Source organism: Camelus bactrianus, chromosome 4, assembly GCF_048773025.1.
Source record: "Camelus bactrianus isolate YW-2024 breed Bactrian camel chromosome 4, ASM4877302v1, whole genome shotgun sequence".
NCBI lineage: Eukaryota > Metazoa > Chordata > Mammalia > Artiodactyla > Camelidae > Camelus > Camelus bactrianus.
This window is the reverse complement of record NC_133542.1, coordinates 64,126,555-64,150,043: the sequence shown is the minus strand read 5'-3', so window position 1 is coordinate 64,150,043 and position 23,489 is coordinate 64,126,555. Positions and strand designations below refer to the sequence as shown.

At 45.7% G+C, this 23,489-nt stretch overlaps 1 protein-coding gene across 1 annotated transcript in view; it reads left to right on the top strand.

Annotated features, from left to right (window-relative positions):
* The first annotated feature begins 1,079 nt into the window (after positions 1–1,079).
* Positions 1,080–23,489, top strand: part of BRINP1 (BMP/retinoic acid inducible neural specific 1) — a 159,981-nt gene continuing 137,571 nt past the window's right edge. The window contains exon 1 of the mRNA XM_074362115.1: positions 1,080–1,442. The gene's annotated coding sequence lies outside the window, so the exon portion shown is untranslated. The remainder of the gene's footprint in view (positions 1,443–23,489) is intronic.

Here is a 23,489-nt window from a genome sequence, read left to right as displayed (position 1 = left end):
TGAGGCTTAAGAGGTAAGCTATTCCGCCAAGATTACATAGTTACAGGATTCTTAACAGTGTGGAGTCTGCGCTTTTACAGAATCTGGGCTCCTTTAAATTTATCATCACTTTTTTCTTGTTTTGTTCCCTGCCCCTTTATCTGCCACCTTCACTGATGCTACCTACCCTTGCCTAAGCTTCCAGGAACTAAGAACCTTCGTTGCTGATTTGGCTTTAATTAAAAAAAGAAAGAAAACAAAGTAAGCAAACATAGAGAAAATGCACTGTGAGACTTCAGACTGTGTTCTGGCCTTCTTTTCTGCTTTAGGGAGAGGCCCCGTGTCAGCAACCCCAGCCTGCATCTGAGTCTAAATTCAGTGTATTCGGTTCTCTGTGTTAATGCCTTAGCCCCCGTACCCTCGCCCCTTTCCTGCCTCTGGCGGTACCGAGAGAACTTTGCGTCCCCTCAGCTTCTCACTCCTACATCCTGCCCACGTAGAGAAGCTGTTGCTTAATTCTGGGAGATTACGTGGGCTCATGCCTACACATACAGAGAAACAAACAGTGTTAAGTACTCACGGGGAGACAAGCAGATACAAACGGACCGACAGGGGCACCTCCCCAGACAAAACCGTACTCGGATAGACACGCAGAGACATACAAGCACCCTCATACCCAGAAACACTGATACTCGCGACGCACACAGCTACAGACACGCTTAAGAGCATCACGATGCAGGGGTCCGCGCACACAAGCCACACTCAGTCCCTTTGGGCGCTCGGACTCGGAGACACGCCACCCTATTCCCAGACCCACAAGACTCCCCTGTGGCTCAGCCTCGGGCCACCCAGGCCGCCCCTCCCTCGGAGGAGGCCTCCCTTCTCTCTCTGGTCCTCTCTTCTCTCCTCCTCCGCCTAAAGATGTACAAAACACTCCTCAGAATAGACCCCGGCTCCTGGCTCCTCCCTGCCCGCCCCCCGGCAGCCGCTCCCCCATTCATTTTCGCCCGTCTCCGGGTAAGTCCCTCCCCCCGCGTAGCCCGGCCTCCGCTGCTCCCCGCCCGGAGACCGCGGCGCACTTGGACTTCCCTCTCCATTCGCCAGCCGCCTCGCTCCCGGGCCCCACGGCTGCGAACTGATCTGGCGCGGGGGGAGGAGGAAAGCGCAGGCGAGCGGACGAGCGAGAGGGGGAGAGAGCGAGCGAGCCAGAGCGAGAGAGCCGGGAGGCAGAGGGAGTAGTGACCGCCTTCCGGAGCCGGGATTCATGCCTGTCCTCGGGACCAGCGAAGGGGACTTTACGGCTGAGTATGAGCCAGGCTGCTAGGAGCCAGGTACCCCCACGCCTGCAGTCCCCGCGCCGTTCCCGGTATGCGAGCTGGACGCAGGGCTCTCCCAAGTTCCCTCCGAGCCGAATAAAAAGCGTCCGCCCTCAGCTCTCCGCCAAAGACGGACATTGACTCCAGGTAAGGCGGCGCCGGGCGCAGCGCCGGCAGCCCCTCTGCCCTTGGAGACCGCCCCGGACCGCATTCGGGGCGCCCCCGCCCGCGCCGCCCCTCCCCCTCCCGGCTCCCTTCCGCGCTTCCTTCGGCCGCCCCGCCGCCAGCGAGTCCTCCCAGGTTCCCGGGAGGAAGGGTCGGGGGGGGGGGTGTCTCTCTGTTCTGGGGCGCAAAGGGTTAAGTGAGGGTCTTAGTAAGTGGCGTGTGCGCTCCCCGCGCGCTCCCGACGTGTGTACCATGGTGGGAACTTGATGTGGTGGTGTGTGTGTTTGCGTGTGCGGCGTCGTTTGCGTTCGATGCGTGTGTTTGTGGTGTGTGTGTGGGTGTGTGGGTGTGTGTGTAGGCAAGGGGGTGAAGAGAGGTCCTATAACCTACTTAAGGCACGGTTTGTGTGTGTGTGCGTGTGTGTGCGCGTGCATGTTTGTACGTATGTGTTTGTATGTGTGCGCTTGTGTGTCTTTTTAATTAGATCTCTCCAGCTTCCACAGAATGGGATCCTTATTATAGGATCACGTAGCCATCGGGAAACCCGCTGTGGGCTCCTCTTGGGGCTCTGGGCTTGGGATTTGGGGAGGATTATGGGGCTCGGGATGGTACCTTATTTAGCCCAATACTGGAACCCTTGAAGGAAAATTTTTCCAAATGATGGAGATCTGCTACACTTGGACTCATCGTTTAATATGAAGGAGAAATGGCCAAACCCTGAGGCAATGAGACACTGTCACTTTAAATCCCACACTGGGCAGACTCCAGGATTCTGATGGGAATTTGGAGTCACTGGGTAGTGGGTGACAAAAAGAGAGAAGTCAGCAGTGGACTCATCTGGGGCTTGGCAAGTCTAGGATAGAGTCTACCCTGCCTCTCTCGGCTCGTAATCACAACAGCATAACAGTACCTCCTGCTTCTGGAGCTCTTGGGGTGGATCTGGGCAAGTTTGCACGCAACCCCCTCAAGGGAGGGGAGAAAGAGTCCTCGGGGACTTGCTCATCCATCATAGTTACACAGAATTGCAGAGGAAATTTCATTTGGGGGCAGCTCGGGGTAACATGGAAGGAGATGGATGGGGTACTTTCCTAAGGCAGATTCCTCCTTCCCTTCCCCATTTCAGGCAGGCTTGGGGGGCCCCAAGAGAATGTCCTCCTAAACTGTGCCTCCTCATGGCTCCACTGGACTTAGGAGGATACTGGGAGAAGGCGGAGCGGCGGGATGTGTGTGTATGTGTGTGTATGTGTGTGTGTGTGTGTGTGTGTGTGTGTGTGTGTGTTTCAATGCCGAGGGAGACCTACAATTTGGGAACCGATTGTGGGTGGGGAACTCATGGTAGAATGTGGCAGTAACTGACTTAAACTGCTGTTAATTTGCACCTCACATCTCTTGCTTGGTTCTAATATACTGCCAAGGGCACGGGGGTGGAGGGAAGAATCCCCATAAGGAAGACAGTTCGGGTCATGTCCCTCTTTCCTCTTTCCTCCACCCCTTCAGAGGTTCTTGAGGTAAGTCCCCTTGGCCACCCTGGCTAGGTCCTGCTAGGCTTGGACTCTGGGGTCAGCCATTGATTTGATTCCCGGATGCCTCTTAGAGGCTTGCCCTACTCAGCAAAAATGCTGAGTTTTACTGCTGTTAGCATGGCTTCCAGACTCGGCAGCTGTTACTTTCCCAAGGTAGGAGGCAGCCGTTCTGCTCTTAGGCAGCGAGGCTCGGGAGGACAAGGGCTGAGACACTGGGATACAGACGCTTGTCTACCTTGGCAGGAAGGGGCCACTGAAAAAGCCTTTTAGGGAAAAAAAGTAGAAAAATACTTGTCTTAAAAAAATACATATATGTATATATATATATGTATATATTTATCTTCTGGGAGAGATAAAAGCAAACATGTGTTTGCAGGAATCTGCCCTGGCTGGTGGGTGACGGTGCTACCTGCAAGCACTTGCAGACACACCATTCTCTGGCCAGAGGCTGATACCTCACAGACTGAAGCTGTCACAGGGCCACAAGGAATCTGCTTCGGGAAACTCATGTCAGAGCAGAGGTCCCTAGTTCATCTTGGGTGGGGTGTGTGAAGGCAGAGGATGAGACCCCATGTTAGGAACTGCTCTCGTTTTCTCTCTTTTTCAATTCATAGACAGTCGAAGCTGGAAGGCGTATTAAAGAGCAGACAGGCAGGGCTCTGTAGCCCAAGAGGACATGAGAACTCCCCAACGTTCTCTAGTGAGGCGGTGGGATGCCCGGGGCTAGAACTGTGATGCCTGACACCCAGAGCAGTGTCCTTTCTGCTCTGCCACACTGCCCAGGGGGCTACAGATTGCTCTCCACCCCTGCCCTACCACCGTTCCCATCCAAGATCATCGTTTGTCTCCCCTCCACAAACTTCTCATTTCAGAGATGCATTTCAAAGCTTCTCCATTTGGAAAAGTGACCTGGAGAGAAAGGGTCCAATGTCTTAATCATGCCCCCCATTAGACAGACAGAGACAGACAGACACACACACACACACATAGAACACACATTCTTTCTCCAGTGCCTTCAGAGAATTACATACGGGCAGGGACCCAATACTGACCGTGACTGGCAGACAGAAGCCAGCAGAGCATCTGGACTGTACCTGAGCTCTTTATTAAAAAACACTTTGCTTTCCAGAGAGCCAAGTGTACACCCATCTATCCATGTAAATACTTCAGGCAAACTCATTTCTTTCTATTCATGAGACTCTTACCCCTATCCAGCCATATGTATTCCCGTCACAGGAGCTCGCACGTGCACACACGCAGACTTGCACTTATGTATGCACATGCAGATTCAGAACTCCTGTCTACTTGCTATAGTCCCCCAGAAGGGAATTGCCCTCTCTGCACCACATCGCGTTGCCCTTTAGAAAAGCATCACCCACACGAAGACTGGGCCTCATAGCTCCAAGGAGGGGGAAACATAATGCCTTGAAAGATGCGCTCTTGAGAAGTCAGAACCAGGCCCACGCGAAAGTCTGCTCCCGGACTCCTAGATGCTCGTTTAGGGGTGCGGGCGAGCATGGAGAAAAAACGTGGGAGTTTCAGGCCCATGTGCAATAGAGCCTTTCCACGCAGGCTTTTCTGGGGCTGGTTGGCCCTTTAGCTCCCAGAAGGGGGAGCTGTGACTCCACTCCAACCAAGGAGAAACAGCTCAGAGATTCCAGATCAGCTGTTGGGCCCCTGTTGAGTTTAGACAGTCCAGCTCAGGCTGCAAGGGATGTATTTGAAATTGTACAGGCGGGGACCGTAAAAACAGTCCCCCCGACCCTGGTCAGTCCAAATGAAACATCTCCTTCGTAGTGCTTACAAGAGTTTATGCTTCTGACCCCAAAGCCTCTATTTCCCTAGAAAGGTCTCTGCCCAAGGGGCCTTCAGTTGTGTGAGGAGACGTCTTCTGATTTGTGTCCTGTAGCTTGTCCCCTCCCACTTCCTTAGAAGAAACCCCAGGTACCTGAACAGGTCACTGGGTAGGCATCTCCTACCCTTCTTCCTCTCCCCGCTCTCCCCTTGCTGAAATCCAAAGGTTAACAGACTGGCCTCCGAACTCCTGGTAATTACACGAGAGCCAAGGCGGGGGTCATGTGAAGGGGACAGGCCTTCACACGTCACTCTCCAAATAATTCCCCTCACTGTTTTCCCATTCGAGCCCTTTCTGCAAGGAACCCCTGTAGGACTTTCTCTCCTCCCTCTCCCAATGTCCGCCTCACCTTTTGAAAATTCTAAAAATTCTATCTCAGCATCCAGCTCAAAGGACCCTTCCAAGAAGCTATCTCCAAATCTTATTTTGTAATTAATCTCCTTCTACCCTTTCCTTTCGTATAATTTTGTCTGAAACTCGATTTTAGCTTGTGTCTCTCTTCGCCCTGTTTTATAACTCTGCAGGCATACGTCTCGCTTGCCCTGTTCAATGCCCTGTTCAATTGCCTAAGATCTTAAGAGTATCCCTTTATCCCCAGGGACTGGCACAAAGTAGTTGCTCTAGAAACCTTTGCTGTTACGACTGAATTTGAGTCTCATCAGCAACCGCAATTTCTCTCTCTCTTTCACTCTTTCTCCTTCTGGCAATTATTTCATATTCACTGAAAGCAATGAAATCATGGCTTCAAAATTACACCACCTATACCAACAATGTCGGGGTACCAGTGATGATACAGCCAGGTCAACTTATACCCTGCTTGGAAGGAACGTTACCCTACTGTGTTCCAGGATCTTTAAGTTTGTACCCATTTCATCTTCCTTCCAACCAGTGAAGCAGATACAGACTCCTTTATGGAAGAGGAAAGTGCAGCTCAGGATGGCTAGATCCCTTGCCCAAGGTCACATAACCAACAGAGCTAGAATTTGAACCTCAGTCCTCCTTGCTTCAGCATCTCTACTCTTTCCATTGAACCACTGATGGTTAATGATAACCATTGTGGATGGCCAACAGGATTGGGTTTTTCAGGAGATGCTAGAAATAGCTGTGGGCATATTATTAACTCTTTGAAATTCATGTTTCCTAACATTCATCAAAGAATCTCAGTGTTTTAAGGTTTCACTATAACCAACCCTTTCTCCTTATTCAAGAATCAAGAATCCTTTTTGGAATATCCATAAAACATGGCCATTCAGTCTCATTTTTGGTACTTTTAGCAACAGTCAACTCTTGGCCACAAAAACCAGCCTATGTTGCCGAGGGAGCATTTTGTTGAAATGTTTTCTTACCTTGATGCTAAATCTGCCTTCTGTCCATAAGTCTCTAAAATCATACAACATTGTAATTCTTTTCCAGTCTTGCAACCACAAGTATTGTCTTCCAGACTCAATAGGCCTGTTTTCACAGCCCTATCTCCTGTAACATCCGTTCACACCCTTCACCAAGTTCAGCATTGCCCTTTGGGCATTGTCCAGTTCATCTCGCTTATGGAGTAAGCCACAAAAGGGAGAGGGTGTCCTGAAGCTGAGTGAGGATTAAAAGCGCCATTCATTCCTTTCTTGATTCAACAAATATTTATTGGCTGCCTACTGTTTTTCGAGCATTGCTATGGACCAGTGCTGCCACGAAGAACATTCTGTGACGCTGGATGTGGTAGCCTCTAACCACAGGTGGTGGCTGAACACTTGAAACATGGCTAGGGTTACTGATAAATGGGCTTTTCATCATATTTAATTTTTATTTTAAATTAAATAGTGTATGTGGATAGCGTCTCCTGTATTGAACAGCACAGATCTGGATGTTAGAAAATTAGCCTGAACATGGTCCTGTTTCTCATGCAGCTCATTGTCTAGTAGGGGGAGATTGCTGATAAGTGAGTGAACAAATAGATATGCCAAATAATTTCATGGAATAGTAAATGTCAGGCAAATAATAATTGGGGGTAATAGGCTAGAAAGGAATGCAGGCCACGTTACTTTGCATAGAGTCATCAGGGAAAGACATGTCTAAGGGGGTGGCATTAGTGCTAGGATTTAAGTGAGAAGGGGCCAGCCATGTGGTTCTGTGGGGAAGGAGTATTGGAGGCAGAGAGAAAAACAATGAGGAGGTCAGTAAGCAGAATCAGACTTAGGAATCTAAGGGAGAGCGTGGCTGAAGCTTTTGAATGAGAAGGAGCATGTCACGGGGTGAAAATAAGAAAAGGAAGCAGAGGCCAGATCACAGAGGCTTTGCGCAAGATGAGGGATGAAAAGTCTAGACAGCTCTCCTTGGAAATCTCCCTGCTTAGGAAGTAGGATTCCGAGCAGCGAGCAGAGGAGAATCTGGAGATTGATGGAAGCTCATCATCAAGGACTCCTGCTAGGTTTTCATCGTGTCCGCTTTTAATCAGTCATGTCAAGGAATTTTTCTAATCTTAATTTCTAGTCCTGCTCTGAGGGCTACACACTCTGGGAATACCCCAAGTTAAAGAGAAGGAGAGAAACCTGGAGGGTGGAAGTGGAGAGAAAGGGAGGAGAAGAATGAATGAATACCTGGGGAGAAGGTAATTGAAATGAATTCTGGGGAAATAGGATGAAAGCTCAAATTCATCACTTTGGATCAGCACATATTTATTGCATATCTTGTCTGGGAAAGGCCTTGAAGAAACTGACTTAAGGGGTGTGGTGATGAATCCTAACAGGAGGAGAGGAGGTCTACAAATCCATAAATAATTCTCATTTGTGGTGGACGGCTAATTGCCCTCTCAGAAGTTCTGTGAGAGTTTGGGGAGGGGGAAGATTAGAGGAAGACACAGAGATGGAGATAGTGGGCGCTGAGGGGGTGGGGGGGTGGCCATGATTCTAAGGTGTTGGAGATCAGAGACCACATCTTTTCACTTCATATCCTCATTAATTCCAAGTTTCATGTACTAAGAGCACAGGGACTCAGGGCACCTGGCTCTAGTCCTGGCTCCTACCACTGTATATCTGGACCACCTTAAGAACATACCTGCCCCTCTCTGGGCTTGCTTTCTGCAAATTGAGAAGGGCCCAACAGTGGCCTGCCTTCCTGAAGGGATGTGCCCGGCTCTATGGAAATGACGCATGACCATGATGAAGTTTTTGTAAAAGCAGAGAGAGACCCACGCATTATGGCCACGCGTCATCATAAGGTTTAGACGTCTTCTCGAAAATGAGCACATCAAAAAGATGTCGGACCGCAGGGCACAGACTGTGACTCAAGACAGGGTAGTTGCGTGGGACAGGTGTGCCATTCTTGTAACTCTTATTATCGATGTGATTATGGGGTTATGTCAAACCCACTGTCCTCCTGGAGCGTAGAAGCCTAAAAAGGCTGCTTAGAAATCCATAGACAGTCCTTGCTACTGAGGGGGCAGAGAAGACAATTAAGAAGATAATGAGGCTGAGGGAAAGTGAAATTAATTTCTTTTTTGCCTATGAAGGTGAGGGGGATCTAAGTCTCTCAAAGGAACGATCTTTTGGAGATTGCAGGTGGCCTTCAGGAGAACAGACTGAACAAGACTGGGTGTGAGAAAATTAAAAGCGATAAATTACCAGTCCTGCCTGCTATCCCCTGGAGGACACTCATAGGAATAGAAAGCCTGGTGCAGACTCTGAATATATCTTTCTGAACAAATCTTGATTTCCATTTGTGAGATTTTCGCACAGGAGGCAGAGCTGCCTACAACAAAGTCAGGGCCATCTTGGGAACAGCTAAGAGACTGTATTCCCCCCCACAAGGGTGAGGAGGTATATTCAAAAGGCAATTTAAAAAAGTAAGATGCAATCGTTTTTATGTAAACTGCAAAGGTCAGAGCAGCAGGGCTCCAAGTAAATGGCCCATCTGAACAGCTAGAACCCTTTGTAAGGGTTAACCCAATACTGGCCCCGAGGGGTTTCTGAGATGTAATTTATCTAGCCTTTCAACGGTCCTGCAAATGAACTAGTGGGAACCTCTCTGAGAAATAATGGACCCTGGGGGTAATGTGGAGCAGCTAAGTTATGGATTACAAGTGGATTCGGATGGAGGAAGGGCAAACATCTAGGATACAGTTGCTTTTTAGAGGACCCAGACTTCCAAGGGGTTAGTTCATACATGGATGAATTACTAGTGGGCTCTGGTATCCCTTGGGACTCCAGAAACCCCAAGATCGATCTGGAAGAGCTTTCTGAGAATTGTGGCAGAGACATCTGCTTTAAGTAGGTACATTTTGGTTTCCATGGTGGTGGATAAGCTAAATTCCTCATGGAATTTGATGGGCTCTGAGTTTACAGACACACGATGCGGGAAGGATCTCCAAGGAGGCTTAGCTGGAACTATAAAAGTGTGTGCAAAGCATAGGAGTCATTAAGAAAAGAAAATCAGCACTTCGGGTATGTTTGGGAGTGTAGGGAAAGACTGGAATGTGGATTACCTGGAGGGGGTGGTAATATGGTTTCCCTGTTGGGATAAATTCTGGAGGCACGATTCTTTGAGATGAAGTGGTCCTCGTCCAAGCCAACACCAGAGATGGCCAAGGGAAGGGAGAATTGAGAGGGGTCATAAAGAATTTTATTCTGAATGCATATCAACAGGACAGCGTCATTTAAATTCCAATGAAGCCTCACAAGTGATACTGGAAAATATTCCTAGATCAGCCACGGTTTTACCTGCCCTCTCCTCTCATTCCTGACAGTGGGAATCACACATTTAGGCAGAGCATAGGATAGAACTTGAGATCTGGAAGGGTCTTCACCCACAATATTTGGAAATGGCTGAAGTATCACAGTTATAAAACAATTCTTGAAGCGGGGCAGTATCTGTGCCAAGCATGTGACATATTCTTTGTGTGGTCGTGGGTATGTGATGTGGATATCTTGTCCAGTGTTCTCAGCAAGCTCATGCAGAGGTGGTATCATCCCCCATTCTAGAGATGAGGAGACCAGGATGCAGTGCCGTGGTGACGCTTGTCCAAGGTCACACACTGAGTCTATAATGTGTTGAGGATTTGTACTATCTCTGTCCCACTTGAAAGTGTGGTGGTTGGAAGTGTGAACACCGGAGTTTGAACAGCTCTGCCACTGGCTAGCTCTGAGACCTTGGCTGGATTACCTAATGCCCCTGTGCCGGTTTCCTCATCTGTAAAATGAGGATAACTGTGGTCCCTCCTCATGGAGATATTGTGGGGTTTTAATGGGTTTATATGATAGGTGCTTTGAACCATGCCCAGCAGATCATCCACATTATATAAATTTAACCATTACTAATTTTTTTTATTACTACTCTATCCTGTTGCATTTGATGAAATATTGCCCACGCCCCAGGTACGTTCCCCAACTGAGAATGTCTGTTAGGAAAGAGATTATTACTAGTTCATGGCACTGCTTTGCAAACGAGCTTTCTCAGTCATTTTTACCAATCCCCTGTCGCCTAATGTGGCAATGTGATACCAGCCACGAGGGAAGACACTGAGAGAATGGGAAAGGCATTGAAAGATGCAAAATGATTGAGGCAGTTTTTTTTTTTTTTTTTTTTTTTTTTATTCTTTATATTACCATGTGTCACGATCATCGACCATCAGAGCTGAAAGTCATCTTCAGTATAGTCCGGGTCGCTTTCTCATTTTTTTACATAGACACTTTTTTCGCTTTAGGATCAAACTGTGTCCGAGTTGGTTGTGGTCCCCCCTGCCCGCTGCAGCCCATGTCATTGTACCTCTTGACTTGATTTTCTAATCTAGAAGACCAGGGTGTTCGGCAGGTGCCTATGGGAGAGCGACTGATTGACAGCAGACTGCATGCTCTCGTGTGAACCGTGTTTATCATCCTCTTCCTCACGACTCCCGTCTTCCTCACTTTATTTCATTTATCTTACCATCTGCTTGCACATCTTAACATATTTTTATCTTATTCAACATAGTCGTACTCTGAAGTTGGAATTTGTCTCTCCGTTTTCCAGATGAGGACCTTGTGGCTTGGAGGTGAATGGATTTCCCACAGATTTACAATAACATAGGTCTCAAACCCGCGTTAGCAGACACTAAACATAACATCCTTCCACTGAACTGCCCTCCCTCCGTCCACCTTCTAAGGCATCGTCCAGCCCTTAGCAGCTTGGTGGCTTCCTAAAATCAAAGTAGATTATCGCCGCTTGGTCTCCATTGTCTTAGGCCAGGTCCATTGCTGCAAATCTCTAAGCCTTCTGTCACACAGGCCCTGCCCTCAATCCAGTCCTGTAGACGCCTAAATGAGAAAGGCATCTATCTTACGTGTGTTCCGGGAGATGTTATAAATGGTGCCACTGTTTGGGAGCTTCTTAAATCTCCTTAATAACCTGCATTTTGCTTTCGCTCCTTCTTTATCTGTCAGCATCATGAATATCTTCCACACTTCCAGTGCTTTCTGGCTGCCAACTTCACAGCCTCTTAAAATAGTAATTTAACTTCACAATGCCTCGGCAGGAAACCTTAGCTTAGCATTGTTTATTTCCACCCTTAAGTAGTGGAAGCTCAAATGTTGCTGAGATCAGGGCCAGGAGTCTTAGAATAAGCTACTTTCTAACTCTGGGCTGGAGCCAAGAGCCAAGATCTTACTTTCCTTGGGAATAGAATCACCAATGGCACCTCTGGTAACAGTAGCACTTTTAAAAGTAGCTCAGGAAATAGGGTGGAGGTGGCATGAATTGTGACAGCCAGATGTTGTAAGAGAAAAAAAAAATACATGATATATATAGATAGATAGATATAGATATAGATAAAGAGAGAGAGAGAGATCTGTATTTAGTCCCTCCCTCTACACACACATACACGCAAACACACAATATATATATAAATGAAAAGAATGTTGAATGTACTTGAGAAGAGATAGCAAGGAAAAGAGCAGTGGATAAAGGGGAAGATGACCACTTCCATCTCTATTAATGGGACACAAGCACAGATATAGTCATAAGATCATGTGATCAGAATGTGATCTGGGGATGGGACTTCCAGCCAAAAATGGGATGGGGAACACACTCGGTCAATAAATCTATACAAAAGCCCCCACATATTCAGCTTCACCAGTAATCAAATAGATGGAAATAGCAATGTGATACCACAGAGCATCATCAAATTGTGTATGTGTGTGTGTGTGTGTGTGTGTGTGTGTGTGTGTGTGTGTTTAATGTGAGCATCTAGTCTTGGCAAGAATGAAGAGAAAAAGACACTCTCCTGTGGCTTCGGCGGAAATCTTTATGGAATGCAACCTTTTATGAAATGCGACTTTCATTCTTTCCTGTAAAACATTGTTTATGGAGCACCGGTTCGGTGGAAGGCGTCGTTCTAGGAGCTATAACTACAGCAGGGAACCAAACTGAATCAGCCCTCACCTGCTTGGAGATGATGTGCTAGTGCGGGAGAAGATAAGTCAGTAAACAAGGGAACATCTAGTGTGTCAGATGGAGATGAGTGCAATTGACAGGCGGGGGGCACGGCGGGAGAGGGCGTGCTGTTCTGTAGAGACAAGCGATGGAGAACCTCCCTGAGATGCTAACGTTGGGCAGAGACCTGTAGGTAGCCTGGGGAGAGCCTCCCAGCAAGAAGAAAGTCGTGGCGGTGGGACTGTGCGTGGTGTGTTAGGGCCAGGGAGGGGACTCGGGTGGCTGCAGGGTTGTTGCAGTGAGGGGATCAAAGGGAGGGAGGGGAGAAGCCGGGGTTGCCTTGGAGCAGGGTCAGCTCTTATTTCAGTCACTCTCTCTCTCGTTATCTCTGTCCCCGTTTTTTAAAGAAGGTGCAAATCTTTCTATTTTTAGAAATTCCCCATTCTAAGAAGTAAATTAATTATGTATGTGAGAAGAAGGAACTTTATTAGAGCGTTTGGGGGGGAAAAACACAACAGAACGAAGCATATAATGGAATATCTAGAGTCATTCAGGATGATAGCGGAGGGCTACCTTTATAGGTTAGAAGCTGGGATGAAGATATGGAGCATCATCTGTAAAATGGGGCTAATGACAGCCCTGAGCGTTCTGCTGTGAGAATGAAGACGATCATATGTATAAAGCACTTAGCAATGTGCCTTGTATACAGTAAGTGCTCAATCAGTGGCATTCATGATGACATTTATCGACACGGATGTATTTTTTGGTAAACTATTGCATTAAAAAAGACAACATAAAGTGCCGAATGTTGTATATTTTAAAAGACGGACCCAATAGCTGAGTGGTTATCTTCAGTGAGAGGCTGTGAGTGGGTTTCAGTCTCTCTTTTACACTTAACCTGTATTACCTAATATTTCTTGAATGAACATGCATTACTTGGATAATGAGCATTTTGAGTAGTTGGATGTGGTGGATCAGTTAACAACTGTGGGTAGAAAAAAAGACCCAAAGCAGAGACTCGTGCTTTAATGCAGAGTTTCCTAAATTTCTGAGTCACCTGTCTTAAATCAAATTTAAATGGACTCATATTTTTTTCTTTTTTTCCTTTGACCTTGGCCTGAGCAATAATAGTCATAAAAAAACTAATATTTGATAAGTCGTTTAGACGTTGCAGTACACACTAAAACAGCTATCACACCCTCAGAAGACGAGCTGTCTCACATGTGCATCATCTGGAATCATTTTACCTGCTGGTCGTATTTTGTGTGCCACGATTTGGAAAACACAGATTTAGTGGTGACCGCCCGAGAATTAGAGGACTTTAGCTTTGAATTTTAGGTAAATCACATCTGTTCTCTGAACCTCTGGTTTCCTGGATTGTGAAGTGAGGGCTTGAGACTTAACCAAAGTTGTAAGAAACCCTCAGAGGGGCCCCTGCAGGAGGAGGAGGGGAGTCCATCCTCACCTCGTCATCCGTATCAGAGCATCTCTAATTTATCTGCTTCGCTTTATTACTCTTGGATAAGGGTTGAATAAGGGGTTCCAAGGCTTTAAAAACTGACTTGAGATCATGGGTTTAAACATTAAATGATCACTATAGGGGACTCCCTAATGACAGATTTTCGCCCTAGATTAAGTCATTATCTTGGGTTCTTTGGGAGGCTATATACGACCATGACATATTCCCAAGGGTTTAGTGGGAAGAGGAGGCGTATGTAAGACGATGCCCTAGCCACCCTTGTCATCACAATGCGTGGCGTATCATTGCCATCGACCAATTAAATGAATTCAAGAAGGCGGGAGCCATATTCAGGGCAGCCTCCTATGGAAATGAAGTATTTCTGCAGTAAACCTCAGAAGTGGAAGCGTACTAATCCAAGTTGCCCAGGGGAAGCTCGGGACAGGCAACGGCATTGGAGAGACGGATCTGTCCTCCTGGAAGTGGAAAGGGGGCTTTCCATGTAGAGGAAATAGGGGGCACAAAGACGCAGCTCCAAGCTTGTGTGTGTTTCTCATCATAGAACCACAGAGTGTTAGAACCGAGCCTTCTAGCTCAGTCCTTTCTAGGACTTTAGGATCCATCATATCCGACCCTCCTTCCCCCCACCCCCACCAGATAAAGAAATTAAAGCTCTGGCAGAGGGAATGTCATGGCAAAGGCCACAGTCTATTACTGGAATTGTTCAACCTAAAACCCCAGACTCCTGACTCCCAGACAACAATTATGCTTCTGGCAGAACATTGTCATGTCGTTTTGCAGGGCACACTGGTTCTTTTGAAGCTCTGAGAAAATGGCGTTGTGTAGTCAGATACATTTGGGAGCTGTTTCAATGAACTACCCTCTTCCTGGAATTCAGGTTGTGTACAAGCACATTTAACGTTCTGACAAAGTCCTGTAAGAGAGATTTTTAAATCTTATTTAAGCTTTCCCAAAATTTGACCACATAATTTCAACTTTCTATATTTTTCATTTAATTTTTAACAATGTTCTACATAACTTATTTTCGAAAACTGCGCTAGACATAGCTATCTTCCACAGAAAAATAAAAAATATTATGCCTGTAGAAAAGTTTTATATAAGAAGATCTGATGGTCTGGATTATTTCTGAAATGATGGTCATATTAAGAAAATTATTATCAAAGAAGAGTGAGAAGGGAAGTTTCCCAAATTTAATGTAAGTTTCCCCTTCCTTCCTCCCTCGCTTCCTCTCTGTTTCCTTTCCATCTGCCTTTACCATTCACTTTCCTGCCTTTTTTCTCTCCTTCCTTATTCCTTTCCTCTGTCCCTCTTTCAGTTCATTTCTGCTTCCCGCCCCCTCCTCCCCTTTTGTTGGGGAGTTACTGTGTTCCGGATTCTGGACAGGCTTCAAAGAATAGGACATTTTCCTGATCTGAAGCTCTGCTGGTCTGATAAGGAGACCGATGTGTAACCTGGGGTAACACAGAGTAGCTGGTGCTGAAACTGGAGCATGCACAGCATGTTAGGGAGAAGAGAGGTCTGTCTGTGTGAGCCTTAAAGTTTGACTAGCCAGTTGGGTAGATGGAGGAAGGGCATTCCAAGTGGAGAGTGGAAGATGACATAGTTCAGTCTGACTGGGGAGCGTGCTCAGGGGTCAAGTAAAGACATAATTGAAGGATGGGACGTATAAAACCTTAGAACTCATGTTAAGTAATCTGTGTTTAGAAAATTAGAAGACAATTGACTTGATCAGATCTGGGATTAAAAATGACAAGGAGGAGGGTGGGAGGAGGGGAGGGAGGATCTGATGGCCTTGGAGCAGGTAGTCAAAACCGTTCTGATGACCAACGGAAGATGTCCTTCTAGGCTAGAGCAGTGGCCAAAGAGTGGATAGATTGGAGAAACAGTGACGATGAGACAAGGGACAGGGAGGGGTTAAGGATGACTTCCGCCAAGGTTGTGCCAGATCTAGGCCTGCTCTCTCTAAATAGTGCTTCCAGAAACAGCAGGGTCTCAATTATCTCACCGTGGGCTGTGAAATTCTAAAAAAAAAAAAAGTTCTCAAAACAAGATTAAGTTTAATTTGCTTTAATTGAAAAATAAACACATGCCATGTACAGCCCTCTCAAGAGGAGAAGGAAAAGCTAGAAAATGAAATGAACAGTTGGGTGCGGTAGGCCGTCGTCAATTATCAGAAATTCTGAAACGGGAATTGGTATTAGTTGAGGATGTTAATTTGGGGTTAAATTCAAGGGGATGGAAAGTTTAGGTCTTCTCTCTAGGCATCGGTTTTCTTCATCTCTCACCAGGTTGTTATTTTTATTACTATTAAGGACATTATCATGGAATAGAATCTGCAAAAATACTGAATCACTGTGCTGTACACCTGAAACTAACATATATTGTAAATCAACTATACTTCAATTAAAAAAAAAAAGAACGTTATAAGGCAGTTGTGGAATAAAGGAAGGAGTGTTGAACATGGAATCAGACAATTTGGATTTGATTCTTTCTCTGTCATGTTCATTATGTGACCTTCGGTGAGCTGCTTCATTTCTTAGACTCAGTCTCCTCATCTGTAAAATGGGGATACTGATCCCTACATTGTTGGATTCCTATGAGGATTCTGTAATTAACATACATGGAAGGTCTAACATACTGTTAAGAGATGATGGAGAAAGGAGGAAGAAGTTTAGAAGGAGCAACCTGAAAAGAAGGAAGTGGAATAATACTGCAGTAAGTCCAATTGACTCATTCAATCACACAAGATTTATTGAGAGCCTTCTGTGTTCTGATGCTGGAGGATACAATGGCGGGAGACAGCTGAGCCCTGTCTCTATGCCACCTCTCTTCTGTTAATCAGTACTCCCAATCTTTTGGCGGTAGCATGGGGTCAAGGAGGAAGATTAGGCTAAGGGAGGTGTCTGGAAACCCTTTGGATGTGTTTTAGGGGCCCTTACATCAACTGGGCATCCTTCTCTCTTTTCACAACCACCTCTCCTTCCCCGGTCAAATACAGGTGCTTTGACCCTGACGTAGGTTCCATTAGTCTCATGGGGAACACAGTCTAACAACCACATTCATACCCAGGTGATGGTGGCTTGGAATGGTAAACTATGTGTCTGATTCTTGTAATATTGGCATCTTGGAATCATAGTTGTAGAATCTGAGGATAATAAAAACTGAGAGTCAGCATCTCATGGACACACAGAATGTAATATTTATGGAATGTAAAAATGACTCCTAGTACCACCAAATCTTACAAATCCATAGAATCATGAAATTAGAGTCTCTTATAAGGGAATGACATTTTATGATTATCTGGGCCACCTTCCTTCCTAGTTCGTGGAAAATACTAATATAGCATTAAAAATGCAAACATTCTTGAGAATCATTATACAAGAAAAAGGTGGCCATGAAGGAAATACAATGCTTAATAACACTAGTGGTAAATATATTGGCCAAGTGCACTCATGATGCACTGATGGTGGTTTCTGAACATGACAAAATTTCTTGGTGGTGATGGTGGGAAAGTGTCAATGATTGTTGACCTCACTGATACCTGGACAAGCACTTAAATCACAGAAAGCTTGAAGCAAAATAGGATTCAATGACTTTGCTCACTGACCAGCCCTGCTGTAATTATTCATGTCGTCTTTTTATAAAACAGTCCCCTAAGTATTGGTCTCCTTTCTTAGGACTGTGAGCTCCACAAGGTTGAAACAATATATGGTTCAAGGTTTCTAAAAAATGGCTTCACATAGCTGGACCCTTCAGGCCTCCAGTCTTACTATCTTCTCCCTCCTAACTTCCTCTGGTATACATGCGGTCAGCTCCTGTTGATCTGAGTCCTTACTTATGTTTCCTCTGAAGTACTGGCTTGTATGGCCAAGATTTTTCTTTTTAAAAAACACCTGGCATCCGTCTCGCGTGTGGTGGTTTCCTCCACATCCTCTCACAGGACCTCAGATCCATGGCTTATTTTGACTCGTACAGAAAGAACCTGGCTTAAGGAAGTGTGTAGAGTGTGTAGACCTCTTTGCTGTATACCATGGAAGCTCTGTGTGTGTGTGTGTGTGTGTGTGTGTGTGTGTGTGTGTGTGTACTGCTTACATAAAATGTGAATTTGGATGTTTTTCACATGACCGTGCAATTCGAATGTGCTCATGGATTCCTACGCGCATCACTATGTGGGTGAACTTGTGTGGGAACGGATGTGCTTATGAATCGCTAAGATGCGTACATGATTATGTGATTCTTGACACCCATTTGTTGAGTGCTGCATAACTGATAATGAAGTCAGTGCTTTCATAGACGCTAATATATTGGATTTTACAACTACGAAGTAGGTTTTACAGTTTCTGTTTTGGAGACATGTCAACTAAGGCTCTTAGAACTGAAGTGATCAGGGCTGGTACTTGAGATAGAATCTCTACATTGAAGACTTTTGTTTATATGTTTTTTGTGTCCGAGTGTGCTTGGTGTGTGAGGACAGGAGTGTGTGTGCTGTGTGTATGTGCACACTTGCTCACGGGTGTATGGGTACGCTAACATTCCTTTTTTTTTAACATGCATTTCTTAACACCTGTGGATGTCTATATATGTATGAATGTATTTGTAGTAAATACGTATGCACCAGCTGAAACCATAACCATCCAACAAAGCAAATCTGTGACTTTGGTTTTGGGGGTCCGGGGAGTGGACTGTGTGAGCTGTAGGGGAAAAACAACCAAGAGACAAAGGATGGACAGCTTGGTGTCAATTCATCCGCAGTGCCGACTTGACTATGTGCTTTGCAGGGATTTTTTTTACTACAAGTTATTAATCCTTGAGATCTTTTTTCAAAATAAGTATATCCAGGCCAACCCTGACCCACTGAATCAGATTTTTCTTGGTAGTACTCTGATTTCAGTGATTTGAAAAACATCCCCCAGCGGTTCTGAAGAGCATCCTTGACTACCAGCCTTGCTCTCCGGCAGCCTTCATTCAACAGCAGTTCCCGAAGGCTCATGTGTGCCCCATCTTTGGGAGCGGGGGAGGGTTGATTGACAGGCGGGATTCCAGCCTCCACCGTTCTGGAGCCTCACCCAGAAGTCTGTGATCTGGACCCAAGATCTTTTGAAAAGCATCAGGTGTGTCCATTTCAGGTGAACCCAAGACCTCAGTGAGTGAAATATTAACTTTAAAGATAGAAGAAGAAGAGGGAACCAAAGGAAGCAAATATCGGAGGGCATTCATGATACAGAAGCTTAAGGAGGGGAAAGAGAGAAAGAAATGGAAGGAAGGGGATGAAGAAGTTGAGGAAGCTGTCAGGATGCCCTGGTGTGGTCACTCTGGAAGGAGCAGGAAAAGTAGAAACCTAGAGTACAGAGATTTTTTTTCCTCTGTGCTTCACTTCTGTCATTTCACCAAGCGCCTACAGGAACTCTCTGAGGCAGGCCCTGGTTTTCTGCTTTGCAGATGATGTGACTGAGATTCAGGCTTCAATGATTTTTTTTTGAAGTCACACAGGAACAGAGCTGGGACTCGAACCCAGGTTTTCCTGCCATGTGCTGCCTCCCTCCATTCCCACACCTCCCTGCGCTGTTCCTATGGGGAGGGTTTCTCAGAGTCTGACCTGAACCCACATAAATCTCAAGAAATCTGACACCCCGCCAAGCCACATAAACATTCCAAATTCACAGCACTGATGCTCCGAGGGGCTGAAATAGAACTTTGAAATTCTCCTTCACTTTTAATTAAAAAAAGATTTAGGCCAACCCTGGGTTCCCAGTTCTGTTTAACTGCGACTGCTTTTAACCGTTGCTGTATTTTTATTGTTGCAAACGCGACGCACCGATCCATCTTCCTCGTAATGCTTCTCGGTTTCTGCTCCATCTGTTGAAGAGAAAACATTTGCAGAAATCTCTCGGCTTCTCTCCAAGGGCTGCAACTTTGGTTGTAGCAAGGAATGCAGTGCAGGAAATGGAGCTGGCAGTCGGTGAAATCAGGAAATTGGCAAAATCTATTTGCAGCATCTTTTCGATCATTATTTCCCCAAATGAACAGTTCTCCCAGGTGTCCAGTCGGTGCCATTACATTCCCCTGTGCGCACTGCATCAAGGGTTGTGCTGGGCACCCCTCATTTAGGTTTTTCCACTCGTGTTTATAATGGAACCATTAATTCTGTTCTCATTTTTGTCTGTCCCCTATTCCAAGCTAGATCCTCCATTGGGGTTTTTCTAATTAAACTATCATTAGTTCCTAATAACAAGGACTGTATGTGGTGTAGAAAAGCTTTTGGACTTGCGTTGGAAGACTGAGTTCAAGTCCCTACTTTGCCGTGTTTTAACCTGGCAAATCACTCAAACTCTCTGACCCTGGATTTCCTGAGAAAGCCTGGGGATGCGGTAAGGCTCAAATGGCTGAATTAAAGCCCGAATGCTCTGCAGGTTTGTGAAGTGCCACACTCACGCTATATATACCCAGTCATGCTATTAATCTGTCAGTTCATTCTGTTTGTTCATTCCTTCATTTACTTGTTTATTTATGGGATGTTTGCTGAGTGAATGCTGTGCACCAGGTGCTTCTTCGGTGTGGGTGATGCTGACCTGAATAAGGCGAAATCCACACCCTCCGAAAGCCCACATGTGTGGAAACAGAGTGAATAGGCTGTGGTTTTTCTCTTCCTGAGGGATCAGGGGATTCTTCAAAGAGGGGATGACCTTGAACTGAATATTAAAGAATAAGAGAGCATTTTTGGCAGAGGGATTGGATTGGGGAAAAAGTAACAGAGGGGTGAAACAGGTTGGGATGTGCCGGAAGTACCGGCAGGGAATCTAGAAAGTCAAGGCAGAGATTCCGGGAAGAGACGTGGAGGGTAAGGCGTGGGAAATTTTGAGGTAAAGTGACCGTGACCGTAGCTGCTAGTTGACATGTAGAGGTGGGAGGGAGCCACTGATAGACGTAATCAAGGAAGTAGCCCCATGTGATATTGTGACTTATAATAAAAAAACATCTGTTTGGTCTTCATTTCCCCTTTCTGGCACAGAGCTTTGAAAACGCTTGGAATTTCCTAAGTGAGCAGAGCTATAAAGGTGTCTTTTGTTATGTTAATGAGGTCGCTTTTGAAAAGCACCCAAGCGCTGGAGCTGGATGCCAGTGGAGCCAATCAAGTGATTAGAAGGTTGGAACTTTGAGTCCTACCCTCCATCCTCTGGGGAAGGGAGAGAGGGTAGAGGTCGCATCAGTCACCAATGGCCAGTGATTTCATCAGTAATATCTCTGTAATGAAGCCTCTCTAAAAACCCTGAAAAGAGGGTTTGGTGAGATTTGGGGTTGGTGAACACGTGGAAATTTGGGGAAATTTCCTCTTCCTTGTCCTTTGATTCTCTTCCACCTGGCGGTTCCTGAGTTATATTTTCTTATAATAAACTGATGATCTAGTGAGTAAACAGACTTCCTGAGTTCTGTGAGCCGCTCTAAGCAGATTCATCAGGAGGGGGTTGTGGGGACCTCTGATCTGTAGCCAGTCAATCAGAAGTATAGGTAAGAACTTAGACTTGTGATTGGCAACCTGAGTTAGACAGGTCATTGAAACCTTTAATCTATAGCCAGTTGGTCAGAAGCACAAGTAACAACCCGGGCTTTTGATTGGCATCTGAATTGTGGGGTGGGGGACGGTCTCTGGGTAGATAGTGACAGAATTGAGTTGAACTGTGGGACACACCAGCTGGTGTCTGAGCATTGCTTCATGTTGGCGTGGGATCCACTCACCCCTCTACCCCAGTCACAGTGAAAATGGTTCTCAGAATACCAGAAGACCCAGCATTCATGAGAGATGCCTTTTACTGAACACCTGTTATGCATATGCCAGACGCTGTGTTCATGGTTTGCATTCATCATTTCATCGAATGCCGTGGAAGAGGTACAATTCGACTGGTGTAGGAACTGAGGTTAAAAGAGATGACATGATGTGCCCACATAGACGGTGGGCCCCACGCTTGAGGCAAAGCCAGATCTGTCTGCCTGTCGTCTCTGCTCTTAGTCGTCTCACTAGCCTGATGGGCATTTTAGAGCTATCTGGTTGGCTCTGAGAAGGAGCTGGTAAAGAGGAAGACGCTGAACAAGTAACAATTGTGGTTACTCCTGAGGATAAGACAATCCCTTAGAACTCTAAAAAGACATGCTGGTGGTGGAATTCCCGACTTTTCAAGGAGGCGTTTTGGAGCAAGGAGGACAGTAGATGTGGGCAACTTCCTGGTGCACGGAGGGGTGGGGATGGGAGTGGGAACATGAGAGGAAGCCGGGCCCTCTGGCTTCTGTTAATTAACATCCTTGACATCGACTCCAGTGGGTTCTTAGGAAATACCTAACATTTCTGGATAATGTCATGGAAGCTGCCTTTGTTGGCAGTCTACCAGGGACAGAACCCCAAAGTGAAAAGGCCATAAAACAACTCATAAACTTTATTTTTTTTCTCCTTCTATAATTATATTTTTATAGCATTTTAAAATTCCTTGGAGGAAGAGCCATAGAATCAGACGCTCTGTGGTCTGAAATGTCTCTGAGGTTTTTAGCCTCTTTCGCAGTCTGTGAGTGCCAATGCCCACACTTACCTGGCCCCCCTCATTCTGTTGCTGGAATTTCTGTGGGGCTTTTCTTTCATGTATGTGACTTTCTGTGCCATTCTTCTTTGGTCAAGACTTACAGATTGACGGCTTTCAAATGCTGGTCTAAAGTTTGGTGTCTAAATATGAAGAGCCATCTTTTCTTTTGAGTCTATACCCTCCCTATTTCGTTGCTGGTTAAAATGTACTTTCTTTTATAAAATGTGGGTAATAGTACCTGCAATTTCTGTTTAGCTGAATGTTCTTTCCGAGAACAAGAACATGCTGGTAACTTTGTGTTGGTCCCCAAAAGTGGTTTTATAGACTGGACTTGGCCATGGAATCTGAAAGGTTGCTGCTATAGGTCACACAGAATAAGGCTGTTTCTCATTCCACCTTTGAATAGTGGTCCCATCTTCATATATTTCATCATCTCCTGTAATACCTTGGTAATGTCTTGCCCATAGTAGGTCATCATTACATGTGTGATGAGTGAGTCTCCATGTAATCAAAAATGGATTGAGTATCTTTTCTATGTCAGGGCTGCTTAATGTAGTGAAGGCTGCACAATAGAATAGATAAATTTCAGTCTCATGAAAGCTTACCATTAAGGCTTCAGAGCTGAGTAAGCTTAGTGGTTAAGGGTTCAAGTTCTGGAACCAGACTGCCTGGATGTGAGCCCATTAACCAGCTATACAACCTCAGGCAGTGTACTTAACGAGGTACTGCCTCACTTACCCTATCTGTGAAGTGGGTATAATAAAAGCCTGATAGAGTTGTTGTGAAGATAACATGGGTTTACCCAGGTGAAGCTTTTAGAGCAGTGTCTGATACATAAGAAACGCTCAGTAGATATTAACTCCCATCATTAAGGCGTACATTGTCAGAAACGGAGTAGGAAGCCCAGGTTGACTTGATACTGAAGACTGGGGTTGCAGGTATAGCTCAGTGGTAGAATGCGTGCTTAGCATGAAGAAGGTCCCGGGTTTAATCCCCAGTAACTGCATTAAAAAATAATCAAAATTAAAACAATTAAGTTAAAAAATTCAATATTAAAAAAAAAAAAGAAAAGGCCAGGGTACATAGTCCTGCTGCACAGCTAATTAGTGGAGTAAACTTGGAAACGTCACTTAACCTCTTTGTATAAAACCAGATTCAGAACAGTCAGTAAGACTAATGAGCCTAGGATGAAGAAGTTGAAAAATCTCCAAG